We start from the raw sequence: 25309 nt of genomic DNA on the forward strand, positions 1-25309 counted from the left end.
AAGATTAAAATCACTAAATAATGACTTGCATTTCGGTTTCAAACTTTATATCCTTCAGAAAATGCATGCTAACACATCCTGTTATTCTAGCAACTGTTTAAGTTCGTAAGAGCTATGTTTAAAATATGTTCTTATTTTTGGGCCTCTGACCCCATATTATCTCTTGCACTAAGAGGCATGCCCTGATGATGTCACTGTGTGCAAATGTCCCACCTGTTCCTTCCTAAACATGTTCACCATCAATTTATGTTGATGAGTTGTTTTGCCTAATAGATACTTAGTCCACCCATTTGTCTTCTCTGACTAATCGGGCAGTGAAATTGGCTGGATGTTTTATTACCTGAAAACATCCTAATAATCTTGCCAGCTAGGAATTGGAGCAAGATGACTTTTATATTTGTTTGTGATATTAGGCTTTGGTTAGGAAATTACATTTATTTCATGCAGTAAAATGTTTGTGTGCTTGGTAAATAAAAAGCATCACTGAGTCTCCCTTGTTTTAGTGCAACATTTTTCCAGGCAATAGTCATGTCAATACACAGACACAATGTACACATACTCTGTTTCTGTAGAAATAATTATAAAAATAAAGAGGTTAGCAAATAAGTCTAGCAATGTTCTCTGCTTTTTTCCAGGACACAACTTAAAATACATTGACTTTAAATAGAAATAAATCCAACCAAGACTAAAAGAGGGCATTCAAGATTCTTGATATGTCTTTATGATACATTATAGGGATACTTCTTCACTTGTTCATTAATAACTCTAGCTTGCTATTTAAGCTTAAAGGAAAAGTCAGAAAATAGTTTATTAATAATGCTTTCAGCATTTCACTATTGCATTCTGACATTGTTCAGTAAATAAAGGGATCTTGTTGTCAGTGGATTCTCTTTAGTATGAATAGATATAGATATGTTTTCCTTAACTAAGCTCTATGCAAAATGTATCATTTTCTTTTTCAAGGCACATAAATAAACATTTCAGCAATATTTAATAAATTGCAGTGTGCATCTTACATTACACTGAATTTCACACTGCACTGAGAGCTTGCATGTTAATGTGTTTAGAAATATAGACACTGAGAGATTCAGAGGCCAGCAGATACAGTACAGAAAATGCAGTGTGAAACACAGTATGTGCATAATTATACTACAACGGTTCATTGCCATTCAAAAATGAGCACACTGATTGGACAGTCCAACCAGAATGCCCATTGTAAATTGCCCATATACCAATGGAAAGAAGTCAGGTTGTTGCATGGCCAATCTTTATGTTGAACTATGCACTGTAATGCCTCCTTGTAACCTGCTCCCATGGAGCAGACTATTAGTTTAAGACTTTTTTAAATAGCAGTTTAGTTTACTTTCTCCTTGCTACTAGGCAGAGAATTCAAACTGCTTTTAAAACAATCTTAAATACTCTGCACCACAGAGCAGGTTATGCAAGTATATTTATTTAACAAAAAAAAAAAAACTCAGCTTCCCATAATGGGAAATGTGCAATCAGTCCCAAGGCACTCAATGACTTCAGCCCTCAGTGATTTTGGTGGGGTGCCAGTGCCAAAGACAATGTTCTGTTTAGCTGGTACATGTAGAACAAGCACAATATGTCATCTAAGTGCCCCAGACAATTACATTATTTAAGGAAAAATCATATATTTAGAAAAGATATGATTTTTTCCTTAAATAATGTAATTGAGTAATAGGAATAATCCACTCTTGTATGTGGTTAACACAGGATTTACCCACAGATAGCTTTGTTCCATTACTCAGTGTTTGGCCTTATGAAGAAACCATGCCAGCCGTGGGTAAATCCGGTATTACCAACACACAGTCATAGATTATTGCTTAAATGTTTGCCAACTGTAAATTTTGTGTGGCTGCAGAATCTGTAGTCCATAACTGATGCTATGTCCAGTTTTTATTGCAATGCACACATGCTTTTCACCAGAGCCGACCTCTTCAACTTCTGGCCCATGACTTTACTTTGCACTAGCTCCTATCTCATTTAGTATTGGACAGGAAAAATAATACCATTCATGATGAAGGTTGTGTGCTGCTAAAATAATACAAGCAAAACTGTAATTGTATTGTAGTATATTATGACATTTTGTAAAGTAAAAGAGTTCCTCAGACTGAAAGTAATGATTGACATTTCTGAATGGCAATTTTTTCTTTTAGAGGGAGTTATTTGATGTAACATTTAGCTTATTTTCTGAAAGCCCAATAGGCATGTAGTCGTAAACCTTTATAACTATAGTTGCCTTTTTGCTCTTATTAACGAGAGGTGAGAAGGTGTCTTCTCTTTCCTCCTTTTACAGTTGCTATACCTTCTTAAGTAACTCATGAAAACAATATGCCCAACGCCAATGGTCTGTGCCACACATTTATTTTTTAAGCAAACCTTTGTGCTAAACACATGGCCCCATAAGTAACTGAATGAACTGTAATTTAAATGATAAACACATCAGTTATTTATGCTTTACAGGGATTAGAGCCTGCAGGATTTCAATGTCTGCATGGTTTCTTTTTCAAGGCCAAATACTTTAAGCCTATTAATATGAGACTTTTTAACATAAAAGTAACCTTTTTTGTTTTCACTTACCTTGTTTTATAATTTCTAGTCAATAATACAGGTCTATACTGTATACTCAGTTTACTTTCTACTGATTCTTAACATTAATGTATGAACTTCTATTGATAATTTCTCTGGAAATTGAAGATGCTTAAATAGCACCACATTTGCTGTTAGGGGAATGTTTTAAACCATTTTCCCCATATATTTTGTAACTCTAAACACAGTTTTCAACTTGAGACATAGGTATTCAGAGTACAAGGAATGATGTATGTGAAAATGTCTACAACTGCTCTACAGAGCCATGGTTAGAACTTATGAATGACATATGCAACTGTTCAGCATGATGTTATTGCTCAAGAAACACTAAAAATATATTTGTAGCAACCTATCCTATATACTACAGAAATATAAATACTCTCTGCTTACAGAACTACTGCTGGGTCTCGCTTCTTGACATCACACATTTTCTGTTATTACCTCCACCAATTTAGCATGACTTTACCTTTATACCTTTTGTAGATTATTACCTCCAAAAAGGCATGTGCAGATAAAACCACAGTGCTTTGGGACTAGCTCCCCAATACATTCCATTCTCACTGAAGGATTAAAGTAGGAATGATTAGCTTTAGACTAACAAAAGTATGCCTTTTTATAAACTGGTATTATAACAGAAACAACAGAAGGTAGTTTGCCTCTGCAGCTATTCCTTCTGATTTGTTACTTTTATAAGTTGAGAGAAATTTATTTTTGTAAATTTTGAAAGATTCTCCACAAGTGTAATGGGTTTGGTTGAAAAGCCTTTTTCCAGTATTTAATCCATACATTTAATCCCAAGCAGTGGTATGGCACAATGAAGATACATTTTGTTTCTGAAAGGTGGATTTGATTAGACCAACAACACCTAAAATCATGAAAAAAATAAATAAAAAAATAAAAGACAGACATAAGCATTTCCTTTTGCCTGAGTGTTCAATAAGGGTAAATTATACATTACCATGTTTTGTTTATCATTTCTTTTAAATTATTATATTAACAGACAGTGCTCAGTATAAACTAATTCAATTAAGACAATATTTCAGGCATTAGCAGTCCTAAATTACTTTTCACTGCACCATGAAACTTGAACTCCTCCATTTAAGATACCTGCCCCCACACCCTCGTACATAGCAGCACACATGCAATCTAAGATCACATTTCTGCCATGAAAAAACAAAGTAGGTTAAACGTCAACAGCTATAATGCTATTAAAAAGCTGTTGGGGAATTTTCAAAACTTTCTGTACAGATTTTCAGTGATTCACACTTTCACAGTTATATATAGGATCCTTCTCTGAATGCTGCCTACAGCACTAAAGCATTTTATAAAAATGGTTGAGTTTAGACAATGACTGTTGAAAAATCATATTATTTGAAGAGCAAAAGGCATGTAATACATTTACTTGTTACACCTGAAACTCTGATGTTTGTAAGATGGGATATATTTCTACTATATACAGTAGTACCACATAAGGAAAGTATTGAAGTTGTACATCTATTATCATCCAAACACTCAGAATACTCAATGAAGTTATAATTTACAAATATAAATATGAAGTTTGCACGGACACAGACTGTTGTATGTTTAGCTATCTGTTGTATAGTAATTACAGTAGAATAAAAAAATATAACTTTTTATACTACATTTGTCTTAATGTTTGTATTGTAAAAACAAGTCATGATTTCTTGCTATTATTTTATTGGTTATACTTATAGTATAGCTACATTTTCAGGGCTCATTAGTTTGAGGAAACCTTATTGGCAAACGCTAACTCTGGTTTATTCAAGTTTATTTTTATTCAGGATAGATTCAGTGTGCTTTTTTAAATTAATAAAGCTGTTTAATTGAATTTGATTTATACATTGTATACATTAAGTGCTTTGTAGTGTAAGGTAACAAAAAAAAAAATAAAAGGTTGATGATTTGAGTCCCCTCAGGGCTGTATGGTTTATATCACACACATCTGGGCAAGTCTGCAAATCAGTGGAAGCTGACAAGCCACATCTCGGGAATCAGTTTAGTCAAGCCCCTTGCAAGTAAATCACAATCCAGCTCATCTATAGGCATTGTGGAAAAATTAAATAATTTAAAATCCCCTCTAGAATTAAGATGGCTAGACAAACAGAAATAAATTATGACTTCCATTAACAGAAATAATCTCTATCCTTGACGACTTTCCCCTCTGGTTCCCTCTTGGGTTCCCTCTTAAATTGAACGGAAAAACACCTTAATCCCTGTTCACATACTGTTCCCTCTGCACATGGTTGTCCCTGCAGCTGCACTTCCTTAGACATTCTGATCATCTCAGTGGGGGGTATTCTTCCATGTCTAAAAAAACTTCCTGTTCAGTTACCATATTACTTAGATGTTGACTCTCACCCCAGCTTTGTGACTTAGGTGGTTTAGGATAGGCACTGTTATGGTTATATTCAAACCTGTCTCTCTCTATCTTTTTTAATTTCCTGTTCTTAATGTTCATGCTGGTGTTGAATACTCTTAAAAACATGGTTATAATCAAAAACATTGATTTCATGCAATGAATCACGTACGGTCCTCTTATCCAACTTAGTTGCCTCCCTACTCAAACAGTTAATAAACTTCTCATGTTTGACCACAAGCTGCATGTATTAGAAGCCATGTCAGTCAAACATCTGTAACAATTCCTTATGAAGAACAGAATTAGCGACCAAACCAGTAGGAAACCGCCATACACGTAGTTCTTTAGGAACTAACTTCAACTTGAGACACTCCTTGAAATACTTATTGTCAAGCTGAAGTTTCTTAATTTTAAGAAGTGAATGGTCAAGTTTATTCAAGTTATCATGATAACTGGCAATACTTACTCGTGGGTCAGCTGAAAAACTAAAATTCGGAGCAAGCCAGTCATTGATTGCAGGAACCTCATTATGTAGTTCCATATTCACATTATGTTGTTCTTGGTATGTCTGTAGAAGTGGATTATTAACGGCTACAGACTGACCCAAAATCCGATGGAGATCCTGTCCTTGCAGCAAGTGTTGAACATAATTCCCCTCCACTTGCCTCAAAGGGTGCATTTCCCTGCTGTTAGAAACCACCCCCAGGGGCATCTGCAACATATGCATCCGTTCAATGCAATCCAATCTCCGTGACATTTGCTGCATAAGCAAAGTCAGGTCACTGATGGATTGCCTGATATCTTGTTTGAACAGCACTTGCGACTCCCCTTCCTGTATGCCTGATGCCATTATAAACAGTAAAATCCATGAAAAAGACACAGACAAAAAATACAAAGCTGGTAACAGGAAAATAGGCAGATGCAGTATCCTCTAAATACACAAAGTTTATTTCAAAAAGACTGTGAATAAGTGCTTTTGTCTCTGACAATTCAGAGACTTTATCAGAACATTAGATTAATACATTCCCATCATATAAAAACATTTAAAACAGACACACACCCCTTAAAAATCAACCAATGAGCAACAGGAACCAGAAATTGGCAATAAAATCTTAAAGTGCCATTACCGCATATGTTGGACCCTGCAAATGAATACCAATGTATATATTAAAAAAAAAAAATTGTCCCATACATATTTACCAAATCTATTATATAAAAAAGACATGAAACCACAGACAACCCCCCTTTTTAAAAAATCAACTTTTAAAACTAAACATATACAAACATATATATATATATATATATATATATATATATATATATGAACACATGAAATGTGTATATATATAAAGCTACCTTTCTAAGGCTTTAAGTTTTAAAAATCAGGAAATAGAAAAAAAGAATCATTTAATCCCAGCCATTGCATAGCATTAAGAAGGATCTGCCATAAGGCTTCCTATCTTTCTAAATGCAATGCCCATGCCCCCCCCCAACATCAATATCAAGAACTTCTAGGATGGTAAATTTAAAGGCATGACCAGGACAGTCCATGCAATGTTTCGCCAGTGCACTTGTATCTTTTTTATTTTTTCTTATGTCTCTTAGATGTTCATAAATATGACTAGTACTACAATATTAGTATAAGTATACATTATTGGTAACTGTATCTCCTCCATAATTCTATATCCTCCTTTACTTGACATTTTAGTAATTTACATTACTACTGTGTTCATGGTTATAGCAAAGATCATACTGCTTGAAGGACATCCTTGTTTTATACCACACACTATTTTCAAATCTTCCCCAATCCAACCGTTTACATTCAGTTTCACATAATTCTTTTCATATATTGATTTAATTACTTCTAATATTTTTTCACTTAGGTTGCATGCTTGTAAAATTCCCCGTAATGCTTTATACTGAATATCATCATATACCTTACTGAATCACTTATGATTTTTGTTTCCATGTTTTTATTAATAATTTCATCAATTACTTTCCTTATTATCCACAATAGGTCTTGACCCCCCTTTCCTTTTCTCCCAAACAAATTCTGATCATATAATCTTTCTATTTTACATTGTAGTCTTTTAGTTACTATTCTCATGAACTTTTATACTCTGTGTTGTTCAGTGTAATTGATCTCCAGTTTTTTATTTCATCTTTATTGCCTTTCTGTAATAGAAATTTTATCACACCTGTGCAAATTTCTTTATACCTAATTCCACTTTTTAGCCACTCAATTACTTCTATAAACACCATTTTTGCCATTCATACATTTTTGTACATACTATATTCAATTCTGTCCAAACCTGTAGCTGAATTAATGTTAATATCTTTCAAGATTTCATTCAACTCATTTTATAATTATTTTTCTCTCTAAATATTCATTATTTCCTTATTTAATGTTTCACCATACGTATTCTTTAATTATTTCATATATTTCTCCGTGTTTTTTAACTTGTTTCCCTTCTTTATTTTTTAATTCTCTTATCTTTCCTTCTTTTACAATTTTACATAAGTATGGTGCTGCTGATTCTTTTTTTCCTTTTAAGCAATATCTTTGCTTATCTATCATTTATTAACCTTATGCTGATTTCTTCTATAAAATTTGTTCTTTTGCATAAAATGATTTTTCTTCTCATTCAACTCTTTAAATATTTTTGACTTAATATTTTGCATTTCATTTTTTCCTTTCCTTTTTGTATACATTCTAAAAATGTTTGTATTTCTTTTTGAACTGAATGCACCATATTTTTCAGAGTTTATAAAAATCTGCCATACTGATATGTTGCTATAATTCTGACATTTCTTTTCTTTCTTCTAAATCTAACTCTTTCATTTACTCTTTTTGTCTTTTCCTGTTTTAATATATTCCTCAGTTTCATGAATTCTTATCCACATTGCCACATGATCAGTGAACCCATTATATTTAATTCCTTTTTGTGTAATTTTAGGCATTCTGATATCAAAAATAATCAATTTATTTTTTTTAATTTCATTTTTTTTGTAAATCCAGTGTTTATGTTCCCATATTTTAATTTTCCACTCCTCATAATTCCAATAACCATGTTAACATCACAATTATTCTTTTTATTTCTTAAATTACAATTAAAGTCACTTGTCATTATCATATCCATGTTAACACAGATATGATGTGGTAGACTTTTAAACATTTTTTCTTTCTTTTTTGTCACATAAGCATATAAAGCTGTTAATCTTTATAAATATTTTTTCATCTTCTATATACTACTGTTACTTGGCCCATTTCTACTATTATAATATAATATTTGAATATTTTCTTGGCACAGTATAAAAATCTGAACATGTTTCTTTGGAATGGTACTGTTATTTGGAATAAAGGCAAAGTTTTTCTGTTTGCACCCCTTCTTCTTGTGTTTGCATTCTAATATCTTCTAACACTATTACTTGAACATCTACTGCAGCACACCATTGTTAAATACTAATTCTTATCTTAATATTCTTCATACTGTTCATATTCAAAAGTAATATTTTCAGCTTTATAGAACAATTATTAGAATAATCTTCTTATCCCTATCCTTTTGTAGTCTCATTATATTTTTAAATTTTCTTTTTCCTTCCCTCACTCTTTCCTGTTGAATTTTTATTTGCCTTTTACTGTATGCCACTCTAGTCTTCACTTGTTTCATCAGTCTTGCTTTCTTTTCCCCTTTGTCTTTCCCTTTAAATTTAAATACCATTTCTATGTTTTTTTTCCTGTGTTGTGCATTCTTGTATAGCATTTTTTTCTAACTTTCTTGTATAATTTCATTTTCATTTCCATTTTCATTTTCTTGTATTTCTACCTCACATTCTAACCATGAATGTCCTGTATTACCACATTTATTACATTTCACTTCATATTTCTTTGCATTATGACCAGTCTGCCCATAGAAATAATGTCTTTCTTTTGCCACATTCATTAACTAAATGACCACTTTTTCCACAAAAATAACAAGTCTTTGGTTGTCCTCTGTACCTCACAAAACTTCTATTGCCATGCACATTAATAATACTAGGTATGTGTATCACATTGTCATTTTCCATTTTTAAAATTATTCCACATTTCCAACTCCCAGTCCATAATCCTATTTCATCATAGATTTTAGTAGTGTCTGTGACACTGCCAGCTCATTTATCTGGAATTTTGTAAATAATTATATGTCATTTGTGAATATTGATATGATTTATACAGAACTGTATGTTATATACTGAGCTTCAAGAATATAACCACAGCATACCCTGCTGGAACTTACAAAACTTCAAGAAAATAAGTTGAAATTAAGTGATTTACAATGTGCTGTAAAAGTTAGTTTCAATGCAGCAAGCAGACACATTGTCTAGATATAGAAGTAAGTTTTTATATTGTCTGAAAAGAAAAGTAATTACTAGGTTTAAAATGTAAAGTGCTTGATTGCTTTATGAGTTCCTAGCAGCTACACAGTTCTGAGCAAAGATCTGAGAGATATGTATTTCTAACACAGAGATGTTAAAATTCTATTAGTTTCTGGTTTAGCCTGGGAACTGAAGTCAGGTGATAAAAAATGATGTCATCCAGACTAACCCAGAAGTAATGTTTTATATTAATTTGGGGACTCTCAGTGAGACTGGGCATTTTGTATCTTGTCTTGGACCTAGAAACATCCACTTGGTACTTCTGCCTGCATGTTGTCTGTAAGTAAGACTTGGGGCATAGTATGTCTCTTAGAGATACATAGGAGTATAGTAAAGATTAGTTTAGATGTTTTTGTTCTTATACAAGACTGTCCTGCAATGTTTTTTCAAATATTTCCTGTGATTTTGAACTCTGAAGTAAATGTATTTGTTTTCTGAGTATTGTCTTGTTCTTTTATTATTTATCATTAAATATATTTAAAGCAGTCTTTTAGGCTGATATTTGTGAGACATATTTAAGCTCTTAGGGTACTTGCATATGTATTTGGTGACACTGTACAGGCCACTCCTAAATAGCCTTGCAAATTTGGTCAAAACTACCATTTGGATTTATAGTAACATTATACAGTAGGATTGGTCGCCATTTGTAAGGGTCTTATAGTAGCTGATAAGTAGGGGTGGCTGTTGGCAGCTGGTACTACCTTATAGTCTGGGCAGAAAGGAGCATAGCTAGTAAACCTGTGCTAGCCTCCCAGGTGTGTGTGTTTGTATATCAGTCAAATCTGTGTGTGTGTGTGTGTGTGTGTGTGTGTGTGTGTGTGTGTGTGTGTGTGTGTGTGTGTGTGTGTCAGCTAATTGGGCAGTGACATGGTTGGACAGAGAGGGTGCTGGAGGTCTTAGTTTGGCCACTCACTTGAGATCTTAAATCTATAGCTGTGCCAATAGAGAGTCTTATTGGGGATCTGGAGAAAGAGCGAGAAACCAGCCCCAGACTGACTGTGATCTCGGTGTGCTCTTAAGGGAAATTGCACTTTACTATGTGTGTAATTGTCATCTTCCCATTGTGTACATCCCTCACTGTTGCCAGTGGTGAGGATTGAGGCTCCTTGATTACTGGCCAATGTAGGCGTGTCCCAGTGTCCACCACTTCTTTATATATGGTCAACAATTATTCTCTCAGTTCTTTTGCTCCCACTTCAGTTCTAAACCGAATCAGGTTTCTTTTTCTGTTTGCCAGAAAAAGGCTCGCACAACATATTCTGACCATGGAAAATCTGCTTTTTTGTTTTTATAGGCCCCCAAAAAGTTTTCCATAGCCTGGACAGTTTCAAAAAACAAGTCACAAAAAGTTTCTTTTAATTAAAATGAAAGCTCTTGCCTCTTCAGCTTTTACTTTCAGAGGTACAGTAACATTGTCCCATACATCATATCCACCCAGGCCTTTTTCTTTTTTTACTGTTCACCTGAGCAACATATTTTTCCTTTACTTCCTTCATCTCTGTCTTCTCCTTAGCTCCTCCTTCCACCGTTTGAGCACAGGCCTTTTTTTCTGGAATGTTCTCTGGCTCTTATTCCTTCTCTTTCTCTCTCCTCTATTTTTCCATAATGTCATTCCAGGATATAGCAGTGCCACTTTCTAGCTCACTCTGGTTAACTACCTCCTCTAGATACTCATCCTGCAACCCTTCCAATTAGAGGGTTGAAATAATGCATTTTTTCCTGCTGCTGCTTCTCTTTCAAACAGGGTTTTCTGCAAATCTTCTGAAGCCATCTCCACCACTGCATTTAGCTCAATCTCCTTTCTGATCTCTTCACCATCAGCAGACATTGTTTTATCTGGACCCCACATCACTTGAAAATATTTCTGGTAGGGATTCTTCCATTTGTCTTCATTTTCAATACATTTTACTTCCAGATTGTCTTGGTTCTCAGCATCCATGTTTCTCCCTGTTCCTCCTGGCTGTCTCTATGCCTGGACAGGAAACAGGAAGTCAGGATGCGTAACACTCAAAGTATTCTCCTACTGAAAAGAATAGGAGAAATTCCCCAATGTCCTTTCCAAATTTCCCCTAGTATTACTAGTAGTATAAATACCACCTCAGGTCTCCCTGAAAGGAGGCTACTAGCCCAACAGGACTAACCTGCTTAACAAACAAAAAATTAAGGTATTACTACTCAACACTAGAAGCCATAAAAAACTCCACTCCCAACAATTACTCCCTACCCTGGAAACCATAAATATGTGCATCATCATCACAATGGAATTACTTTACATCCAACCTACTATTAACAAGCCCATTATCATATCATAGGTAATTATAGCACCCCCTCTTTGTGCACCTTGGCTCACACCTCCTACCTAACTTATATGGAGTTTCTATGTATTAAGTCATACATCATCCTCCTAGGGGACTTCAACTACCCCTTCATATACTGGGAGACTTGTACAACTTCAATCAAATATACACAGAAATTTCTGAACTTCATTAATACAAACTCACTAGACCAGTTAATCCAAACTCCAGCCAAGGGCAGCAAAATTCTAGATTTGGTCCTTACTAATATGGGGTATGTTTGCTCTGCACCAGTAGTAACTTCCTCCCTGGTAAAATCAGACCACACATCAAGTGAAAGGAATACGGGTCCCACTGAAGTGAGTGGTATTCTCTGTAATACATTCCTATCCCTTCAACATGCCCTGTTTATGTCACAGAAGATACTGAAATCCCTTGAGCAGGTGTTAGCATGAATGTTTGATAGGTCTGAAAGGATAGCGTCTGTTAAAAATATATATGCAAGGCAGAGGTCACCTTCTAGCATCCTTTATGGTTTGGAGAAGAGAGACAAGGCTTTGATATAGGCTCTTGATTTTTTATAGCGAGAGAGGATTGCAGTCTTTCAAGTTGTGACAGGTGTTTGGACAGGTAAATACCAAAAGGGGAATTGTACTGAATGACTGGACTAATTAGAGCGGAGTACAGTGAAATAATTAGATCTTTTGACATGGACACTATGACTTTAAATATAAGTTATGTAGTAAAAAAGGACTGCCTTACAATAGCGGATATGCAGTGATCAAAGGACAGTTTGTTGTTTACATAGGTTCTCAGATCCCTGACTTACAGGATCAACTTACAGGGAGGTTGTGTCATTGTGATAGTTATAGGAGAAGTCATGCCTGCCAAAGGATACTGTTATACATTTCTTGACATTTAGATTTAGTCCATAGTTTTAACACCAGCTATTTGTTTGGGAAAGGCCATCTTGTGGGGCTTTGCTCTCTCCTGGGGAGTTAATGACCACACCAAGTTTGCAGTCATTTGTAAACTTGGTCAGCCTTAAACCCTTAACATTTGCTTCAACCTCCTAGAAGTAAATGCCAAAGAGGAGTGGTCCCAGGGACCAAACCCTGTAGTACCCAGCTTAGTGACAGTTCATTTGGAGGACGTAGAGAAGCCCACCCTAATTTCCTGTATTCTGTTTGTGATCTAGTTAGATCATCAATGAGTTACATAGAGATTTACGTTTAACTGGTACAAGTTTATCTATGATACCAGAGCCGGGGATGGTGTCAAACTCATTTGCAAAGTCTAGATTCATGATGTGTGTGCATCAGTGTGTGTATGTACCTTCAAGAACCATTTCGGTCCTTGGGCATGTGTATATAAGTACACAGCATGTGGAAACAAGAGTGCCATTTTTAGTGAGTAGCCAGAGTGAAAGCATGCATGAGTGTAGAGGTCAGTTTGTTTAGTTTAATGTTTCAGTCAACCATCCTGATGTTTGTGTGTAATAAGCTACTTTATGAACACTCAGCCTCATCATCTTATTTGAATACACAAGATGAGGGACGTGGTGTCAGAAGCAGCATGTTTAAAATGATGTGGTGCCAAAAAGGAGTCTGAAGCAAAAACTTCAAGACCATAAGGGACACAGTTGCAGTTGAGGGGCATACTGGAGTGAATTATCCCTGCTCAAATGACTCACAGACAGGTGAGAAAGACAAATTCAGGTACTAAAACCCATTTAAATAATTTTTTGCTCAAATATAAAATGAAGCATTAAAACCATTCAAAACAACTTTCTAATTAAATGAAATGCTGAAAATTACGATATGTTGATAAAAATAGAAAAATGATTGAAATAACTTCGGAATTGCATAAAATGTATAAAAAAGGGAAAACAGCTGCATTTTTTTCGCTATGTGCTTTTTCATATTAACTAAAGATATGTGAGCTATCTGAGGTGTGCAAAGTATTTGCAAGTTTGTGTAGTATTACAGTAGAGTTATTTTACACAATGCAGTCATCTCAAAGGGACTGTGTTGCAGTTGAATATTTTTTCCAAGTACCTGGTGTATGTTTATACATAATTATATGGGGCAGGTCTATGCTACTGTTCGTTGGCATGGCAGAGGGATTTGTCAGACCTGGTCCACTTACATTTGATAATAATATTGATGAAAACTGGAGAATATTTGAACAAGAGTACAATATTTTCATGCAGGCTGCTTTTTCTGAGAAAGATGCACATACAAAGGCATTTATTCTGCTTAATTTAGCTGCTTCAGAAGCCACTGAAAAGGAGCATTCATTTGTGTATACCCCAGCTGTGCATACCGGCTGAAATGCGGAGGAAGACCCTAAGTACTTAAAATGTAAATTTAGAGAAATGTGTAACCCCCAAATGAATATTACAGTGGAAAGGCATGTTTTACACAAGAGGTCAAAAGCCTGGTGAAACATTTGCAGCATATATAATTGACCTGAGAAACAAGGCAAAATGTGTAGATTTGGTGATTTAAGGGATGAGTTGATAAAAAACAGGCTTGGGTGTAGTATTAAAGAGGATGCAGTGAGAAAGATTTTGCTTTGAAACAGTGATTTAGCTATGAATAAGGCCATAGAGATTTGTCACATATATGATCTCACAGAAAAGCTAATGAATATGATTACAAATAAGAAATACATGCTTGCAGTGCCTTCCAGTGCTAATGTTGATAGTGTGCATAAAACTAAGATGAGATGAAAGTATAAACCGAAAGGGCTCTTGGCTGCTTCCAACTCCAGCACCAACAATAAACCAACAGAGTTAGCTGCAGTACCAAACTTTATTGTTAATTGTTGTAATTGTGGGGAAGATCATGAGCCCAAGAGAGAAAAGTGCTTAGCTTTTGGTCAGCAGTGCCATTCATGAAAAAAGTGGAATCATTTCAAAAAGTTCTGTAAATCAAAAGGAGCACATTCTTTTATTAAAACTGTGACCCTACTTTTTATGTCGATGGTATGTCTGTGCTTGGTGAAACAGTCAGTGCAGTCAATTTGTGGGCAAAGAATGAAGTATTTTGCACTGTTCTGATTATTCATTTGCCATTTGTTAACCGGTTTAGTCCTTCTGAGCCAATAGCCTGTTTTGAATGGAGACCCTAGGAGAAAAGCTCCAGCATTACAAAAGACATAAAGATTGCATATTGGGTAATATACAAAAACAAAAAAAGAAAAGCTCCAGCATTACCAAACAATAAAATATGATACACAATATACAGAAACCAAGACAGCAAGTCTTTGATATTAAAAAGGCTACATAAATATAATTAAGTGAAAGTAGTGACAGTATTGACCTATTGTTTCCATTGTATCATATTATTAGCATTGAATTAATCAGCAGATTAGTTATTAAGTTCTAAGATGCAGAAAAGATGTGGAAATAAAAAGGAGTGGAAATGGAATTTAAGGAGGATTTTGGTAGGGGCAAAATCTTGAGGTAAGAAAGTAATGCTTGGCATCAGTTTTGAAACAGCTGGAATTAGTCATGCTACTGAGGATAGCAGGGAGCCTATTCTAGGCAAGGGACACTGAGTGCTTGCAGAGGAGTTTACCAAAAATGTTTGGTTTATAGAGGTCATGAAAGTGCTGGTCTGAGCTATGAAGTGAACGAGCATGGATGTACGGGGATACTATGGCAGAGAGAGATGGGCAGGCTAGGGGGGGTTAAGTAAGGAGTGTGTAAGCTGCAGCTGGAAGAGCTGGGGGAATTCCAGCCACTGAAGCTGTTTCAGGGCAAGGCAATGATGTGATTGATATAAATCTTGCTGTGCTGTTCTACGTTTGTTCAAGTTCGGAGAGAAGGGCTAATTGGAGATGGGCAAGGATAGGGAAGGCATAGAGGAGACATGGAAGGAGGAAGGCTTGGGCTAGGGTGAGCTTGGAGTTAGGAGCAAGGAATTTTTTATTTCTGTAGAGAAACTGAAGCTGTTTCAGGGCAAGGCAATGATGTGATTGATATAAATCTTGCTGTGCTGTTCTACGTTTGTTCAAGTTCGGAGAGAAGGGCTAATTGGAGATGGGCAAGGATAGGGAAGGCATAGAGGAGACATGGAAGGAGGAAGGCTTGGGCTAGGGTGGGCTTGGAGTTAGGAGCAAGGAATTTTTTATTTCTGTAGAGAAAACCCAGTTTCTGATTATTTTTTTTTTTTTTGGTACAATGTTGAATATGGATGTCTAATTTAAGCTGGTCATCAATTATTGTATCAAGCAACTTAGAGTGAGGTTCAACTTTGATGAGGGTGTTATCTCGGGAAGAAATGGTAAAGGTGGATATCTGGTGGGAGAAAGATTTGGAAAGAAATAATAGGAGCTTAGTCTTTTTGGGGTTAAGAATAAGTTGGTGTTCTGTAAGCCATTTTTCCATGGATGAGAAGGAGTTTTGGGTGAGGGAAAGCAGTTTAGATATGTTGTCAGCACAAGAGATAACAGTAAAGTCATCAGAATATTGTATAAGGTAGGAGGTGGTACAGGAGGAGTACAGATGACTGGTGAAGATGTTGAATAGGAGGGGGCGGAGGATTGAGCCTTGAGGGACTCCAGTTTGGATAGGCAAGAAAGGGAAGTAGGTAGATTGCCATCTGACAGACTGGCACCTGTTTGAGAGAGAGCTCCAGAATCGATGAACAGTAAAATGGGAGAGCTTTAGATCTGTAAGTTTGGTGATTAGCTTGGAATGCAAGACAGTATTGAAAGCTTTACAGAGGTCAAGGAATAGGCAAGATACTAGAAGATTTTTGTCCCTAGCTTCAGCAACAGTGTGTGTAAAGGATAAGAGGGCTGTGGAGGTGCTATGATATGGCCTAAAGCCATGTTGAGTAGGGAGCAGAAGATTTTCATGGATTAGGTAGTTTAGAAGCTGGTTAAGAATGCATTTTGTAAGGATTTTGGATAGTGGTGATAGGATGGCAATGGGTCTGTAGTTGGATGGATCAGTGCAGTTACTTTCTTTGTATAGTGGAATGGTGTAGAAAGATTTCCAGATGTCACGGACAGTGGATTCTTGGATAGATCTGTTTATTAGGATAGAGACAGGATAGGCTATGCATTGAGCTGCAGATTTAAGAAAGAGAGTGGGGATATTATCAGTAGAGGGAGAGCAAGGTTTTAGTTTTAGTAAAAGGGACCTGGTGTAAGCAGTGAAGATGGGGTTAAGAGAGAAAGTGGTGGTGTTGTGTATTGTACATGGTGTGAGATAGGTTATGGATTTAGGAGAGTTGGGTTCGTTTTTGAATTGATTCGATGAAGTGGGCATTAAGTAAGGTGGCAGTTTCTAAGCGATAATTATTTGGGTAAGGGTTAGGGGTGGTGGGCTTACCTGGATGAAGAGTTTTATTGATGGTGTGCCAGTATTTTTTGAGATTAGACTTTTGGGAAAACTGAGGATTCTAAAAGTATTTTTTCTTGTCTTTGTTAATTTGTTTTTTGCCTTTTTGAGGGATTTTTGTAGTTTTTGTAAGACAGTTGCAGATTTAGTTTTTAACCATTGTTTTCAGTACTTGTCCCTTTCCTTTATGAGACAGCAAGTGTCTTTGATGAGCCAAGGTGAGTAATTTGGTTTGATTCTCACATTTCTTAGAGGAGCTAAAGAGTCAAGAATATCAAGAAACATATGATTAAAATGTCTATGAATCCAGATCCTTAACCCAAATTGAGATGCCATATGTTCAGAAAGAGAAAGAGCTCTTGGCAATTGTATTTGCATGTTCAAAGTTCCATGATTATATTTATGGCTGATTTATTTAAATTGAGACAGACCACCAACCTTTGGTCACTATTTTGAAAAAGCCTATGTATACAGCGGGTTCACTAGACAATCTCGAAATACTGAAATGTTGAATTTCAGTATTTCGAAACTGAATAGTCAAAAGTGCAGTTACGTGAAACTGCACCATCTTGAATGCGAAAATGCTGAATCTGCTGTCGTGGTGTCAAGTTCGTGACGTGCAGTGCAGTTTGTGGATTTAGCTGGGTATTCAGGTAAGTGGTGTTTACGTAAGGGTATTGGGTAGGGATTTTAGTGTGTGTGTGTGTGTGTGTGTGTGTGTGTGTGTGTTGTGTAGTGGTCGTTTTTCTGTGTTTGTGTGTTTAGTGCGACCTTGGAGTTAGTATATATAAGAAGGGGTGGGTACAGGGGTGCTTGCCTGTGTATAGATAGGGTAGGAGTGTTTGTGTATGTTGTTTTGTTTGTTGTAGTGTAGTTAGGTAGGTGTATGTGTGCGTATGTATGTATATGGTCGCGGTTGTGGGTTTTCGGGTATGTGGAATTTCGACTAGTCAGTCTCGAAATACTGAAATTTGACATTTCAGTACTTCAAGACTGTCTAATGAATCCGTATACAGCTCCTGTGAGATTGCAACACATGATGTTAAAGTTGCAAAAGTACAATTCTCACTTGGTCTACACAAAAGACAATTTTCTTTATCTTGCTGATACTTTATCCAGATTGCCCAGAAAAAAACACTAAACAGCATGAAAATAAGAAAACTGACTTTGAAGTCATGGAAGTGAGATTTTTCTTACACATGTCCTGTTGAGCTAAGAACTCACAGTTTCAGATCCATTTTTCTAGAACCTCAACCACTGTCAGTCAGTGATGGCCGTCAAAGCAATCTTGTTTACAACCAGATGTTCAGCAATATTTTCCTTACAGAGACAAGATTTTGATGGAAGATGGTATCATGAAAAGTCCAAAAGTGATTGTTTCATAATCCTTGCAACAAGAATATATTAAAATCTTGCAATGTGGCCACCCAGGAACTGATTCTACCAAAAGATGGGCGAGAGGACTAGTATTTTGGCCTATGTCAAAAGACATTGAGAAAGAACTTTCATCTTGTTCTGTTTGTAATAGTACTTAACCGCATCAACAAAAAGAACCACTTCAGTTAAGCCAGATTCCTGAACTGCCTTGGTTGCCAGTAGCTACAGACATTTTCGAATGGAAAGGTCAACATTACTTGTTGTTAGTAGACTCTTAGATTGATTTGAGATTGACCTAATTCTTAATCTAATGTCCAGTACTGTCATTATGAAGTTGAAGAGACATTTTTCTGTCCATGGTAGTCTGCACAAAGTCATTTCTGACAATGGTGCACAGTTTACAAGTCAGCAGTTAAAAAGATTTGCCGAAACATGGGACTTTGTCCATGTTACGAGTAGTCCTGAACACCCACAGTCAAATGGCTTGGCAGAATGTGCAGTTCAAAGTGCAAAGCAGCTGTTGGAAAAATCTAAACGTGACAATACTGATGCTTTTTCTAAATCTGCTTAATCTCAAAAACATACCTCATGACAGTCTTCTTGGTTCACCTGCCCAGAGATTAATGTCAAGACAAACCAGAACCACACTGCTAATCAGCAAGAATTAGTTGGTTTGAAGTGCTTAAAGCAACAAAGCAGTAAAAGATCAACTCCTAAAGAAGCATTTGTCCCAGAAGTCCTACTATGATAAAACCAGCAAACTCTTGAATACATTAAAAGGGGGAAGAGATAGTAGGGATGCAGACAGCAAAAGGATTTGACGGAACTGGACTTGTGTGAGGGGCCAAGATCATACATCACTGAGTCACAAGACATGGAATTCAGGCAGAATTGGAAACATTTACTACCAGTGTCCAAGCCAGTGTTGCAATGTTGTGCTTGTAACAGAGACTCTAATTCTCAGAGCCATTTGTCCAATGTTCCTGTTACAGAGAAGATTTCATCATCTGTTCCTGAAGGTATCCCTGAAAATCCTCAAGAACAACATTCCCCAGTGACTGTCCCTGTTGCTAAACCTAGTTCTAATTATTACATTATAAGGTTAGGTCCTATCTCAAGACCTACTCTCAAATATACAGCAACATGGACATGATTGTTGATTGTATATATTTGCATAATTTGCATGCTCATATGATTGTCATTGTTTATTTGCATGCCCAACTAGTTAAAGAGGGAGGATTTAGTTCAGTGTGTACGTACCTTTAAGAACCATTCCAGTCCTTGAGCATGTGCATATAAGTACTGAGCACGTGCAAGCAAGAGTGCCATTTTTAAGTGAGCAGCCAGAGTAAAGGCAAGCACGTATGTAGTAGTCAGTTTGTTTAATGTTTCAGTCAACCATCCTGATGTGTTTGTGTGTAATAAACTACTTAAATGAACACCAAGCCTTATTGTCTTAGTTGAATACACAAGATGAGTGACAATATGTACTGATTAGCCCTTATCCATTGTTGCAGTATCCTCTTTGAAGAAGCCAAACAAGTTAAGTAGGTGGATCTACCCTTGACAATTCCAGACTGGCCTGGGTTGAAAGTTTTAGGGTACCTGTGTTCTTATGAATGCCATAATAATCCTATCTATAACCTTACAGATGAGGCTGGTCAGTCTTTTGAGTCTATAGTTGCCCAGGGCTGTTGACACTACGTTTTTTACAAGGGGATGACTGTTGTCATCCTCTATTCATCTGACACACAAGTCTTTTTTGAGGTTGATATCGAATAGCTTAGTAGGGCTCTGAAAAGGCATTTTAATCGGTGCTTTAAGCCAAGTCGGCTTGTTGATAGTAAAAGCAAAATGAAATAACTATGTTCATAAACTGTAGGGTTGATGTTCAGAAAGCAAGTGTGTTGTCCAGTCCCTTAACAAAGAAGTGATGGTTCAGTTTTGAATACAATACTTTGTTCAATGCCTAGTTTTACTTAATGGCATTTCCAATTGCATGCATAGGATACAAAATAAAAAGTAGATGAAGACAGAATACTATATTTCCACCCTGCCCTAAAAGATTCTAAATGTAATAGAGACGGTCTTTACGTTTTGTCCTTTGCCTCATACTTTTTATTAACAACACACGTTTAATCCTAGTTGATGTACTTCAACTCCACTGCAAGTCAACCTTCAGCAGTGGCATAAATACTGCTTTCATTGCAGAAGCAAAGCCAAAAAGAGGAAAACGTATTCCCAATTTTTACTTGTTTAAAATATATGTAGTTGCAACATGTTACTTTACTACTTGTTTAATTCTCACAATATAAAGGTGTTATGAGTGCACTATGTTAAAAAAGCTTTAACATAAACATAATCTTTACCATGTTTAATATAACAGTTAATACAATATCTCACCCTCAAGTTCATCAGAAGGGGAGATATATGAACAGACAGAAGTATAACTAAGGTGTATGAGGAGCTGGAGCTGCTAGGATTTGGGAAGCTAAGGTGCAGAAGCCAAATGATCTGCCTCCTGGGGTACTTAAAACAGTGGCAGATATACTGCATACACTGCTGGTAAGGCTTACAACACAGCACAGTTACAATGAGGGGCTTCTGACAGAAGATTGGAACAGTCAGTTGTAACTTTGAGTGCATTAGAACAACAGCGATAAAAGAAAATTGAAAGTCTACAGACTCATTTGTCTAATAACTCCTGCAGGGAAGGTGATGGAACATTTTAATTGGAAAAAAAACTAGCTTATAGAAATAACAGAAGTTTTATTCAAACATTCCACTCTACAAATCCTTAGTTACCTCCCTGCCCCCACCTCCATATAGACACCCATGATACTTGGGGACGCCAAACAGTTTAGGATGTGTAGCTAGGTTTGTAAGGGTCCCTAGAGGTCATTAGCCTAATAACAACCTATGAACATAGATTCAAAAGGAGAATGTTTATCTCATTGAAAAGATTTGGTTATGCTAGTGCAACTGAAAAAAATGTATAAGTTGTCAGTGCTTATATATATTTCACCTGCATGTTTGACACTGTGAATCACAAATTGTTGATAAAGAAACTATGAAAACTGTAGAATAGTAAGACACTTAAAACTGATATATGGTTGGTAAAGTGAACAGCAATGATTGTTATATTGAAAGGTGTACAAGTTCGCTGTCTATTAAATTTAAATATAAGCAATGCAGTATTCAACACATTATGCTAATGACTTCTAGGCTGATAACATTATTAGGTCCAAGTGGTACTACAAATGTTTCTGAACACTGTAGTAGCCTGATTATACTAGAATAACATTAAAGCAAATACAAAGACCACAATGATAACCTTTGACAAAAAGATACATACATAACAGACTAAAAAATGTAAATTGCCTGGGTGATGCTTTACATCAAACATTAAACTTCAGAGCTGCCAGGTCTATGATATAGAGGGATAAAACCTTGACCACATCACAGGTGCCCCAAGTTTCAACAGTCACTTGGGTGCCTTTAGAAGATGGTGGCAGAGAATGGGAGTGAGTGATCATTGCCATCTCACCCATCCTGTGAGTAGGGAGACATGGGTGACAATTAGAAACCGAGGTGCTTCACCCCATGGAACCTGAACCCACACTAATCCAATGGGGTTTAATTTTATAGCAGCATGATTTACCCTCAGACAGCAGCATGTAGCAGTGCTCAGAAGAGCTGGCGCAAGTGAAGGGATGATCCAGGAAGAGTACAGACCATACAGCAGGAATAGCACGCTGGCCTCCTCCATACCACCTAACTCTCACCATGGAGAGCATGAGATGATTGGGATTTCCAGGTCAGAAGAAATGGGCTTTGGGCATCTCACTTAACCCTGGGATTCTTGAACCCCACTGCTGTGGAATGAATGGGCCTCGGGTGCACGTAAAGGAACAATCATGCTCAACCTGTGTTTATGGGGTTATAAATAAAATAAAATACACACACACACACACATTCTTAAGTTCAAATACAGCATTTTGGGCTGATTGGCCATCAAGGAATGCTGATTTCTCCAAACATGGTATGTATACCTTTCTACCAGCCCAAGTAGTTAAATTTTTCTTAAAAGTTTCCAAGCTCTTAGATTGTTTAACATTAAATGGGATGGGATTCCATAGTTTTGTAATTCTAACAGAAACATACTGCGACCTCATCACAGAGTTGCCCATTTTCATTATAAACTGCATGCTGCTATGCCTATGTATTTTAATGTTTTTGTGTCTTTCGGCTATTCCCGGTTAGGGGTCGCCACAGCGGAACTCCCGTCTGCTAATGATTGGCAGTTGATTTTTACGTGCCGAGTTGCCAGCCCTGACGCACAACCTTCAATGAAGGTACGCAATTCACGCATGTCTCCATGCAGAAGACGCTCTAGCTGAGAATCGAACCGGACAGCGTCTTACTTTGAGGCGACAATGCTACCGCAGCACCTATGTATTTTAATGAAGGTATTAATCTCTAAATTAAACATGGTTTGCAGAACTAGATCATAAAAAAATTTGTATGTTAAAATTGATTTAGCTCAAATAAACCTATAACATACACTTACATAATTTTAATATCTCACATTGTGATCAATATCCCATGTTCTTCAGCTTCGTATTTATTTTGTAAATTTCCTCTGAACTCACTCCAGCCTTCTCACATCCTGCATAAATCTTTTGGCAAGTATGAGTGGACCTGCAGAAATAAGAACTGTATAGACCCGATGGATCTGTATCAACCCTATGGCTTGATTTATCCTAAACATTTGATTTGGATGCTTTAACCTGACATAGTCATAATTTTTAGATGTAACATGGCATGGTATAACCTTTAGGTTCATAGGTATATACTAGACTAACAATCACTAGCACTTTTATAAGCATAGTTGTGCAACCCAACCCAGTTGTATCCCTAGGTATCATGGGAGTTTATTAGGGGACATGCCAGGAAGTGTCTGTGTGAGTGTGTGTGTATGTGCATGTGTGGAGAGTAAGTTAGTTTAGGCATAGTTATGGTTTGCTTCTATCAGACCCAAGGTAAATTTCCAATTTCTCATCCATTGGTCAAGGTTACACTTAAACAGGGTTAGTGATGGATTCTGCTTCACATGTATTTGGAGCCTGATTGAGAGCATGGAGATCTTCAGAGAGAGATGCATCTGTCTTGCCAATATGTCCTATTTATGTCAGAAGAAAAATTTTAATCCTTAGATTTAGTGGTTCTGATGCTGTTCATTTTGTTGATGTGCAAAAGGTCCATCAGAGCTGGATCCGAGGATGCCTTGTATGGTAGGCATAGATCACCTGTCTGTATCCAGTAGGAGACTGTGCATAGAAAGAGGGCTGTAAGGTGATCCATACAGGACAATGTGTTTATATCCTGGATTCTCCTGGTAAGGAACCTTTGTGGGTGTTCAAACTGTTGCATATATCTGGTCAGCTACAAGCTGAAGGGGTATTATACTTAATGATGAGTCTGATAAGGACCAAATAAAGTGGCACTATGACTTACTTGGACCTTGATGTCATAGTCTTACTTTTAAGTTGGGTGACATAGCATGAATTTCTTACTACATTGGTCAGGTTACTGTCTACATAAATTACCAGATCTCAGACTACTGGCTCCATCTCTTAGGGGTGTCTTATCAATGGCATAAATTGACTGGGTGGCCATTTTCCCAAAAGGCATAGGTTCATAGATTAGTACTAGGCTAACTGCCCTTGTGAGCCATTTTAAGCCTAGCCAATTATCCCTTGTGAGACTCAAACCCTGCACCTTGTGTTTGTAAGGCAAACACCTTAACTATTAGGCCACCCTCCCAACCCTAACACTGTTTATCATGCATCTCTTGGCATTGAGTTTTAATTCATGACTTTGGCACCAGTCATTTGTCTGTGTTGTTATATAATTATATAATTGTTTTTGTGTAGTAGTATAAATGTAGTTCTGCTATTTGTAAGGTTTATACTCCTTGTAGGCTACGGCCGAGACGTCAGAGAGTGAGAGAATAAATTTGTCCGAAAGTTGTGGATTTTGCTGTTGTTTTATTTCATCTTTTGCTGGTTTTTGTTGTTTATACATATGTCTACTGATCCACAACTTCATCTGCCTCGAATTTTTCGTGAAAATATGGATGGTACGCAATTGTCGTTGGCTAATTTTTTAGCCAACACTGCAGATCGGGGGGAACGCAATTCTTCCCTAAGGAATCCAGTTGGTAATAATTTTTCTGTTTGGGATAAATGGGAAGATGACAGACGTAAGTGTTTCCCAATTCCTTTTAATAACGTGGGTCGGAAACTGCCGACCTCTATCAGTACTGAAACTAAGTCTCTATTTGATGAACTTGAAAAAAATATGTGGAAAGTGACCGCTACATTTTTTAATATTTGTGGTCTACAGAAGTATATTGATATAGACATAACACTGAGGGGGCTCAGAGTCTATAAAGATCCCACTACTCCATTTGACTTATCTAATGAGACTGATGCTGCTTTCCAGAAGCACTGGGTTGCAGCAGCTCATGAATGTGTTTCCCAATGGATACACATATTAATTGAGCGTGACAGAATTAAACAAAAGGAACTGGGTATAGAGATAAAAAAATTATGTGATAATTTATCATCTTGTACTCCTGCTTCTACCATGGATGATTTCCTTAACACCATGAATGGGAAATTAAAAGATTATGAAACACTATTAGTAGAAAGAAAGAAGGGGAAATTACTCAGAGATATACGGGACTATGAGAACAACAAAGCTTTCTTGTCGAGAGCCAATCGGAACAAGCCACGCAAGCGTGTTCAGTTTCAAACAGATTCTAGGAATGATAGCCATTACAACTCGTTTCTTTCAGCGTCAGAAGGTGGC

At 36.6% G+C, this 25309-nt stretch overlaps 1 protein-coding gene across 4 annotated transcripts in view; it reads right to left on the reverse strand.

Moving 5' to 3' along the window:
• The window catches only part of LOC122817620 (golgin IMH1-like), a 283457-nt gene that overhangs the window by 94333 nt on the left and 163815 nt on the right, over positions 1-25309 (reverse strand). The window lies entirely within an intron of this gene.

The sequence above is a fragment of the Protopterus annectens genome, chromosome 13.part0 (genome assembly GCF_019279795.1).
Source record: "Protopterus annectens isolate FY-2018-M chromosome 13.part0, PAN1.0, whole genome shotgun sequence".
NCBI classification, from domain to species: Eukaryota; Metazoa; Chordata; order Ceratodontiformes; family Protopteridae; genus Protopterus; species Protopterus annectens.